Source organism: Ictidomys tridecemlineatus, chromosome 5, assembly GCF_052094955.1.
Source record: "Ictidomys tridecemlineatus isolate mIctTri1 chromosome 5, mIctTri1.hap1, whole genome shotgun sequence".
NCBI classification, from domain to species: domain Eukaryota; kingdom Metazoa; phylum Chordata; class Mammalia; order Rodentia; family Sciuridae; genus Ictidomys; species Ictidomys tridecemlineatus.
In genome coordinates, this window is record NC_135481.1 from 55,481,005 (window position 1) to 55,490,749 (window position 9,745).

Genomic DNA, 9,745 nt, shown 5'->3' on the forward strand with positions numbered 1-9,745 from the left:
GAGGTTCAATCTTGCAGCTTTAAACTGTTTCCCAAACCGGACTGGAAAATAGCAGAGTACAGGAATATTGGAATGAGCTATAGGAGAAACTTAAAAAATAAAGCAGCTTTCCAGATCTCATCACCAGCAGCCCTGAGGGCAAAATATGGTATCAATAGGCAGGACAAAAACAGCTTTATCCCCTTTCAGAAACACTCGGCCAAAAAGCCTTACAAATTGCAAGCTGTCTGTACAGTAATTTTATGTGAGAAGTTGGACATTCCAAGAAGCTTGCTGCTGCTTCTTTCATTTTTTCTTTAATTGGTGCCTGTTTATAAAACGATGTGATCAAAAAACTAAGGTTGCTAAGTCCCACACAAGGTAGAGGATTAGACTCATGTGCTGCTGGTTCTGTAGAAAAGGTGGGTATGGGTGGTACAGCATACTAGAAGGCTTTGTGGAACTCTGAGCCACTACATACATCTTGAGGATTTCATGTTTGCCTATTTGTAGATTTAAAGGCTGACTTGAATATCATTCAGGTGCTCTTCAAATATACTAAAACTAAAAATCCCAGATTCAGACTAATCTTTTGTTTTACTATGATAGTACTATTCAAAAGATGATAATAAATTAGAGAAAAAGTATTTACTAAATGCATGATAAATATGGCTTCCTAATGCCAAATGCCTGTGGGGATTTGATGGTCACCAAAAAACATTATTGGTATATTCAAAAAGTACCTCCTACTAAGAATATGTTCATTATTTTCTTTGTGATGGCAGCTTCACAGGTATATACAAATGTCAAAACTTACCAAATTGTCACTGTAAATTATGCAATTTATTTCATTTCTATTATACCTCCATAAAACTATAAAAAGTATCCCCTCCAACAACAAAATTCTTGGTTACCATGAATCATCATATTTCTTGAAATCTTTCTATAAGAAAACAAAAAGAAATTGTTCATGTGCCTCCTAACATGCTGTACCACCCATACCCACCTTTTCTACAGAACCAGTAGCACATGAGTACTACTTAAGAAATTGTCTAGATGAAAAGCTTATTCCACTGCTGTCTTTCCATGAAGCTTAATTCAGTTATGTAATCAGGGAACACTTGTGAGATTTCTTCAAATCTATTGTTTAGAATGCCTTAAAGCATCAGAAAAACCAAATGGAAATTTCTCATAGTTTCATTATTAACATTATGTTGATAAGAATACAGAAAACTCTAATATAATATCAAGTGGTTATTAGTGGGTGCTGAATATTTAAGAATTGTTATGGTGAGGGAGTCATATACAGAATAATATGGAGTATATTATTTTGTTTCTCTAAGAAGCACTAAAGGAAGTTATCATTAAAAACTGGAATACTTTTGCAAGCCTCTTAGCTCCCTTAAGATTGAAAGCATATGGACTTTGTGGATATGACTCTAATTATTTTCTATATTTCATGAGATACTGATCAATACTCTAATTTGAGTACATGTGGAAGAAATTACCAGTTAGTATATTTAGATTTTATTTATCAGAGGAAACTGATAATTGCATTTTGATAAATTATTCTATTTTGCTCTGCTGAAAAGAGTTATGGTGGGCTAGGGATATAGCTCAGTGGTATAGCCCTTGCTTAGCATATTATGAATCCCTGGGTTTGATCCCTAGCACAGAAAAGGAGGAGGAAGAAGAGGGGAGGGGTGGGGGAGTGAGAGGAGGACGAGGAGGAAGAAGAAAAAATGTTCACAGTGTTTCAGTATGATCAATTTTCACAACTATTTTTTCTTATTAAGTTCCACCTTTGGATGTATACAAGTTATCTGTTCAGTAAAGAAAGTTTCAGGTTTTTGCTATGATTTGAAGTGATCAATTTTATTAGTATTATTTTACATTTGCACCCCTCTAAACTGACAAAATTTGACAACATTGAAGAGTTAAGGACATAGCACAGAGTTGGTGATGGAGTTCCAGGGTTTATATAGTTGCTCTCAATTATGAATTGCTCTAATATGCTTGTGAGACAAAGAAAACAAGGTTGGCACTTTTAAAGAATTCTTAGCAAGAGGAGTTGAGACCAAAGAACAGGGTTTTGTCTTCAGCATTTTTTCCCCATCATGTCAAAAGAAGGAATCTAATAAGGAACACTTATTTAGTACTAGCTTCTTAACTTTGACCAAACCTTGTATTGTGGGGAAAGGGGTGTGGAGGCATGCAGGAAAAGTGCAGGAAAAGTGCCACAAGTAACAAATTTTAACCAAGCCAAAATTCTTTCTAAATAATTCAATATTAAATTTATTTAATATCACTGCATTTCAGGTTCCTCAACTATAACCTGTATTTTTTAAAATATTTTTTTAGTTGTAGTTGGACACAATATCTTTTTTTAATTTTTATTTATTTTTTAGAGAAAGAGAAATTTTTAATTTTTTTTTTTTGTTTTCGGTGGACATAATATCTTTTTTTTCTTTTTATGCGGTGCTGAGAATCAAACCCAGTGCCTCACACGTGTGAGGCAGGTGCTCTACCAATGAGCTACAACCCCAGCCCTAACCTGGATTTTTTTGAAGGGGGGCACTGGGTATTGAACCCAGGGATGTTCTACCACTGACCTATATCCCAGCCCTTTTAATATTTTATTTTCACACAAGGTCTTGCCAGGTTGCTCAGGCTGGCCTTGAACTTGCAATTCTCCTGCCTCAGTCTCCTGAGTAGCTAAGGTTACAGGCATGTGCCCTGATGTTCAGCTACACTGGAAATTTTAATAGTACCTCTGCATAGGGTTTGGGGAACATTAAATGGCCAACATATATTATTAATATAGTAGAATATACAAATTATTTCCAGGAAATGAGTTACAATGCTAAAGCTCTGTCATGCATTTATATTTGTACAGAGTAAAGATGGTAACTGCTTTAGGTATTTAAAACAAACTAGATGAGGAATGTCCAGTTATTATTGTAAATCATGATATATATATATATATATATATAGTATTTCTACTTGTAATTTCTGAATTCTGAAAGGTAAGCTTTGTATAAACATAAATGGATTTCAAAGATTCTTTGGAACTATGCCTATAATCTCAGTGGCTCGGGAAGCTGAGGAAAGAGGATCAAGAGTTCAAAGCCAGCCTCAGCAAAAGCATGGCCCTAAGCAACTCAGTGAAACCCTGTCTCTAAATGAAACACAAAATAGGGTTGGGGTGTGGCTCGGTGGTGGAGTACCCTGATTTCAAGTGCCAGTATGCCCCCTCAAAAAAAGGATTTGGGTCAAACACACACACACACACACACACACACACACACACACACTCACACTTTAACTTAAAATAGTCTATTTCAGAAATGGCAAATAAGTCTCATTGATAAGTAATGACTGTATGGAGGGTTGTATTGAGAAAATTGCATGGCCATATTCAGATTCCATAGGAAAGAGTGTCTTGAAGGACAAACAATAGCATCTTTCAGGTAAGTGAAGAGGGCAGGTCATGCATACCACATATTTGCCCAATGTGTCATATACCTAAGCTTATCAGCACTTACTAGGGAAGACCCTAAACCTTTTTAGAAGAGAATGTAATGATAGGAACACTCTCATTGACCTGATTGAGTATTTCAAGATGAGACCCAATTCTGGTGCCTCGAATTCCTCCAAAATCCTTGTGGACAGTGGTGTTTGGAGGTTTTATTTGTCTATGTCACAACTATATCATGTTGAAACATGGTTTTCACTTTTCTACAATGTGCAAATCTCTTGAATTTGATAGGGAAAAGAGTTCTCCATTTTCTGCTGCAGTGAAAGAATATTTAAAGTGAACTTTGATATATCAAGAACCATGTAATGTTTTGAACAACCAACAATAAAAAAAAATTAAAGTGAACTTAATATGTAGAGGCTACAGGATGGTGCCCAGGACAGCAATGATTTCTCTAGGAGACCACTGCTGCACTCATAAATGCCGCACAGCACTTTGGGAACACACTAGGCTCCTTCATAAATTAGAGTGGTTCTGTTACTTAATCTACCAACCAAAGGGACAAAACAGAGTTGCTTCTATCTTTCTCCCATAGGTGTGGGAATAGGAAAGTTTATCACATTTTCTGAAACTAACTTTTTTCTTTACTTAATTTGTACATTTGAATAAAACTGCGAGGAGTTTTTATTTCTTTGGGCAAAAATATAAAGTGAGAGATCTGCAACTTGAATTACCCATGTTTTGGACACAATATAAACATTTTAAAGGTATTCTGAGCTTGAGTAGTAATCAGAATATACACAAGAGAGGTAAATTGTAAATTGCCTTTGAATAAGTCTTTGCAGTTTCAAAGTATATCCCCCTACAGATCACATTTCATACATACATGCACACACACACACACACACACACAACTTTTAATTCACAATTTGGTAAGAGATGTTACCTCATAGTAATTTCAATTTATTTTATTTGTGTATTTATTTATTTAGGTACTGGGGATTGAACTCAGGGGTATTTTACCATGGAGCTACATCCCCTCCTGTTTTATTTATTTTTTTTATTTTCTCATTAAGTTGCTTAGGGCCTTGCTAAATTTCTGAGACTGGCCTTGAACTTGAGATCCTCCTGCCTCAGCCTCATAAGTCACTGAGATTACAGGCGTGCAATGCACCTGGCTTTTTATTTATTTGATGATTAATGAATTAGGAGTTTTTTAGGAACTTCTTGGTGATTTTTATCCTTTTTAATAACAATTTTATTGAGATTTAACTCACTACACAAGTGTAGAATTCAATGACTCTTAGTATATTCACAGTTGTGCAACCATCACCAAAAGAAATTTGTAACATTTCATCACTCCAGAAAGAAACTTCATATCCATTAGCAACCATTACTCATCCCATCCCCAACCCCAAGTCCAGTGCTAAGACAATCACTAATCTACTGTTTATCTCCATAAAATTGCTTATTCTGAGCATTTCATGTAAATGGAATCATACAACACGTGGCCTTTTGTGACTAATTCTTTCACTTATCACATTTTCAAGGCTCATCTTTGTAGTGCATTTTATATCCCAATCCTTTTTATTAATGAGTAATACTCCATTGTGTGGATATACTTCACTTTGGTCATCCATTCATTAGCTGATGGGTATTTAGGTTATTTCCACTTGTTGGTTATTACAAATAGTGCTACTAAGAATGTTTATATACTCTTTTTGTCACCATGTTTTGATTTCTTTGGGTTATGAAACAAGGATCAGGGCTGAGCTGTAGCTCAGTGGTAGAGTGCTTACCTAGCATAGGTAATGCCAGAGGTAATGCCCTGGGGCTGACCCCAACATCTCAAAATAATTGCTGAATCATATGGCGGACTCCATGTTTAATCACTGAGGACTGTTTGCTAAATCAACTGCACCATTAATAAATCTCAGTGCTAGAAATTTCTGCCACTGGTCTAGCAACTGGTGTAGTATAGGCTGAAAGCTGCCTGGATATCTGAGCAGTCCGTCAGTAGCAGTGAGGACCTCAATGACAGATTATGGTGAGGAACAGCACGAATGAGCTTTTTGGAGTCCATCTACTCCAGCACTTTCATAGCTTGATTGCACATTAATTCAGTCTCTTAACAAATATTCTTCCAAAATATAAAGTTATTCCCCTTATACCACATTCCCCCTCAGTCAAACTTCACTTGACAAGGTCCTGCTAAGTATTATCCCATAATCCACCTAACCTCACCATCAATGACATATGAGGCTGGAGAAAATAATCAAATTGTTCAGACTACTTTTAAGTTTCTATACAATGAAAAATAACCAGATGAGTCTCCCTCTTGTGAAATATTCTCCTGGGAAAATCTAGAAGACAATGTAGTCTAAGACATTTTAAAATTAGTAAGATTATAGTTGAAGAAAATCTTGGTATGGTAATAATCTTTAGTGAGAGCTGTGCAAGAAAAACTAAATGAAATAATAGATTAGATAAAAAGAATAGAATGAAAAGAAGCTGAAAAGCAATTGTTTCACAGCTCTCCTGCTACAGTGGAAAGTTTTTTAAGTTGGAAGGACAAGTCTGAGGCAGAACTCTTGAAAATTAAAAAGCAATGGAAGAAAGAAGAACAAGCAGGGAAAAAATAAATTTAGTGGGAAACAGCTACTTGATACATTCTAATGTCAACACATCTGATATTCAGTTCTTGGAGGATGCTGGAAACAATGGGGAGGTAGATGAGTCTTTGTTTCATAAAAGGGATGATTTGAAGCAGAAGAATAATGAGGACAATCTGAACTACACTCCTGCTGCCCCAGAGAGTGACTCTGATGGGCTGTCCTCTTCTGCAAAGAGGCTTGACTGGCACAGCATCTGAGGTTATATCAAAGAGGATTTGATTGTCCTTTCTTTTTTCTAAGAAAAAAATAACTTTCAGGAGACTATCCTCATAGCTTTCATCATTGAATCTAGTAACATGAAAATTTCAAAAAAGAAATCCCACTGGTATTGTATGAGGATTTCAATTTCTCCATACCCTCATCAACACATTAATTATCTGGCTTTTAAAAATTATAACCATCTTAATGGATGTGAAATATATTGTGGTTTTGATTTTCATTTCCCTGACAATTCATGATATTGAGCATCTTCCCATGTGTTTATTGTCCTTTTGCATATTTTCCTTGGATAAATATTCATTTTTATTACTGAAGTATAAGAGTGTTTATACATTTTGAATACAAATTCCTTATCAGACATATGATTTGCAATTTTTTCCTGTTCTGTGGATGGTCTTTTTACTTTCTCGATGATGTTTTTAACACCATGTGTTGAATTTATTATTGAATCCGTGTATATATTTTCACTTTTGCTGTTTGTAGATTTGGAATTTTATCTAACCAACCATTACCTAATCTCAGGTCACAAGCATTTACACTTGTGTTTTCTTCTAAGAGTTTTATAGCTTACAGTCTTACATTTAATTTTTACTTATTCATTTCTTTTGAGTTTATTTGTATATATCATGTGTGTAGTTTTTCTTTCTTATTTTACTTTTTCAACAAGGTTTATTTTTCTCTCATGCATTTTTAAGTGTTCTATTGTATTCTTGTCATTTATGTTGCAAATATTTTTAACATTTTATTGTCCAGGTATGATGAGAAAATCAACTTTCTAAAAACTTCAGAGACTTCTCCTAAGTCACATGCCTAATGCAGCTGTTACTAAAGCCTAAGTTATCTTAGACTTTAATTAAGACTTAAGTCATCTATGTTTCATGACCCTCAATTTAAAAGTCTTGAAAACAGTAAAATTAATTTTTCACTTTGTGCACAGTACATCATCAACAGGAGCCTGGCTCAACAAAACTAAAGGTGAACTAAAAACACAGTCAAGATCAGTGATCCCAAACCCAAGTATTTAGAACTAGCATCAAGACCAAGGAGAGGAAAAGTACCCTTTGGTGTATAGGTCAGAACCCTGGACAGCTCAATGGAAGCACTGGACTAGAAAACCAGGGTTTCCCTCTAACTTCAAACTGCCATCACTGAGACACCAGATTGTTGGTTGAAAGCTTGCACGTTAGGGGGAGTTAATTTTAGTGACAAGGGCTCTGGCTTTTTTCATAAGGCCAGGACCTATTCTGAGGAAAATTGTCATATCATCTTCCAAGAGTCTGTAGTCTTCATCAAGTGCCATTCCCTTGTCTTTATGCCCGACAAAAACATTAGAGTCTCCCCAGTCCTTGGGGCTTCTTTGTAGTTAGGCTAGGTCAAAGTGAAATTGTTTCTTTCTCCCCTTTCTTGGAGGTTTTTATCCATAAATATGCATTTCCATTCAAATTTAGAGACCAGGCAGGGATCTGAAATTTCAGGTGGGAATCTGAAATAATACTTTGTTGAAGCTTAAATACAGAGCATGAAAGAAAATTGAGGGAAATATTGATAGAAATGTGCTCAGGGACAGACTATATTTATACTTTCATAGTATGCATTGTAATACATCTTGATACTGGTGTCACAGAGCAGATAGGACCTGTGGCTTATATGCACTTATGAATTGTACTGAGTAGTGGGCCACCCATCTCACATTGGCCTATTTTGGTTATAAGTCAGCAATGTGTCAGGATAAGCCTTTCACACCTGAGGAAAGACACCTAAGTGAAAGTCTGAAGATTGTAGAAGGTTCCCAACAAACTTGTTAATATGTGATAGCCTGGGTTACCTAGCACAGTCAATTAAAAAACACTGTGGATCGATTTCATTTCAAAGAAATAAAAGGAAAAGAGAACCTTGAATTTTATCTCTTTCAAATAGGAATAATATATTAAAATATCCCCCAGGCACTCACTATTTTGAAAGCACTAAGCCAGCTCTCTTATGTAGAGAAACAATTGATCTACAGAAATGTCTAGATGATCCTCTGAAATATCGTTGCTCTTAAACAATCATAACTTTCCTGTGCAGCTTAATTTGAGGGACTTTAGAAAGATCTTCCTGTCAAATGTTGCTCCTACTCTAGCTTGTCATTAGTCTGGAAAGTGTAACATTTTGATTTTATAAATTTAGCCAGTTTGTACTGCTATAAATGGTAGGATCCACAAGGAAGTCAATTCAGCATTCATAGTATTCATACCTCATAGAAATTATCACACAGCTTTACTAACTCAAGCCTAGACTTTAATAAGGGGAGTAGGCTAGAGTCAAAGCCTTCCACACTGCCTAGGAAGACAGCTTGGGATACTGCAATGACAGGCCTTTGTTAGCCAGGGGGGAATGCTTCAACTTTCTGAGGGCAGAATGCATTTTGTGAAAATGTAAACATGTTCAACAGTCCTTGTGTTATGGATCAGGATATATGGGCAATGACCAAAACAGACTCCATTTTATCCTGAGATTCCATGTAAGAAATGCTTCTCCTATGAAAAAACTCTGCCTCTGCTATCCTGATCCTGCTTGGCACACCCTGCTTAGAAATGCAAAAGTTTCTGTTCTTCTTATACCTTGTAAAATTGTTCTCTGTTTGGTTCCCATTTTTCTTGGACATGTACCCTGTCAGAGAATGATTGTCTAGACATTAGTGCCCATTCTTTAACTTGTACTCAACTAGGGTCTTTTTGACCCACTTCCCCTTCTGCTTATGATTTTAGAGCTCATGATGTTTATTTATTGTTTTGAATCATAGCAACAGCTGCTTATGATCAATGTGGCTTTTGGACTATAAAGGTGTACTCTAACCCTTTCAGGGAGTCAAGGGGTATAAACTTGCAGTCTGCCCCTTGGCCCACCAGCTGGTGAATAAAGATGGTTCTGTCTCTTGCTTTTTATAAGGGTACTAGAAAAGAGAACACAATGGGGTATTGGAAATAAATTGGTAATTTATTGCAATCTCACCATAGCAATTGAAGACTAATAGTTTCACAATCTCTAGGATCATGAAAAGCTTTTCTCTAAACTTTTTTACTTTTCTTAACTTCCCTAAGAAAACAATAAGTTATATTTATGGTATGTTAGATAATCAGCCAGATCATATCTTTAAAATACTAATAAATTTTGTTTATAGAGCCAGGAGTGGTGCACACCTGTAATCCCAGTGCCTCCAGAGGCTGAGGCAGGAGGATTGTGAGTTCAAAGCCAGCCTTAGTGAGGCACTTAGCAACTCTGTGAGATCCTGTCTCTAAATAAAATACAAAAAAGGGTTGGGGTTTGGGTCAGTCATTGAGCACCCCTGGGTTAAATCCTCAATACCAAAAATTTTTTTTCATTTATAAATTATACCTATAAGGTCATCTTA

General features: G+C 35.9%; 1 pseudogene; it reads left to right on the forward strand.

Moving 5' to 3' along the window:
* The first annotated feature begins 5,491 nt into the window (after positions 1-5,491).
* On the forward strand, positions 5,492-6,329 carry LOC101956549 (RWD domain-containing protein 1-like; annotated as a pseudogene).
* The last annotated feature ends 3,416 nt before the right edge of the window (positions 6,330-9,745 follow it).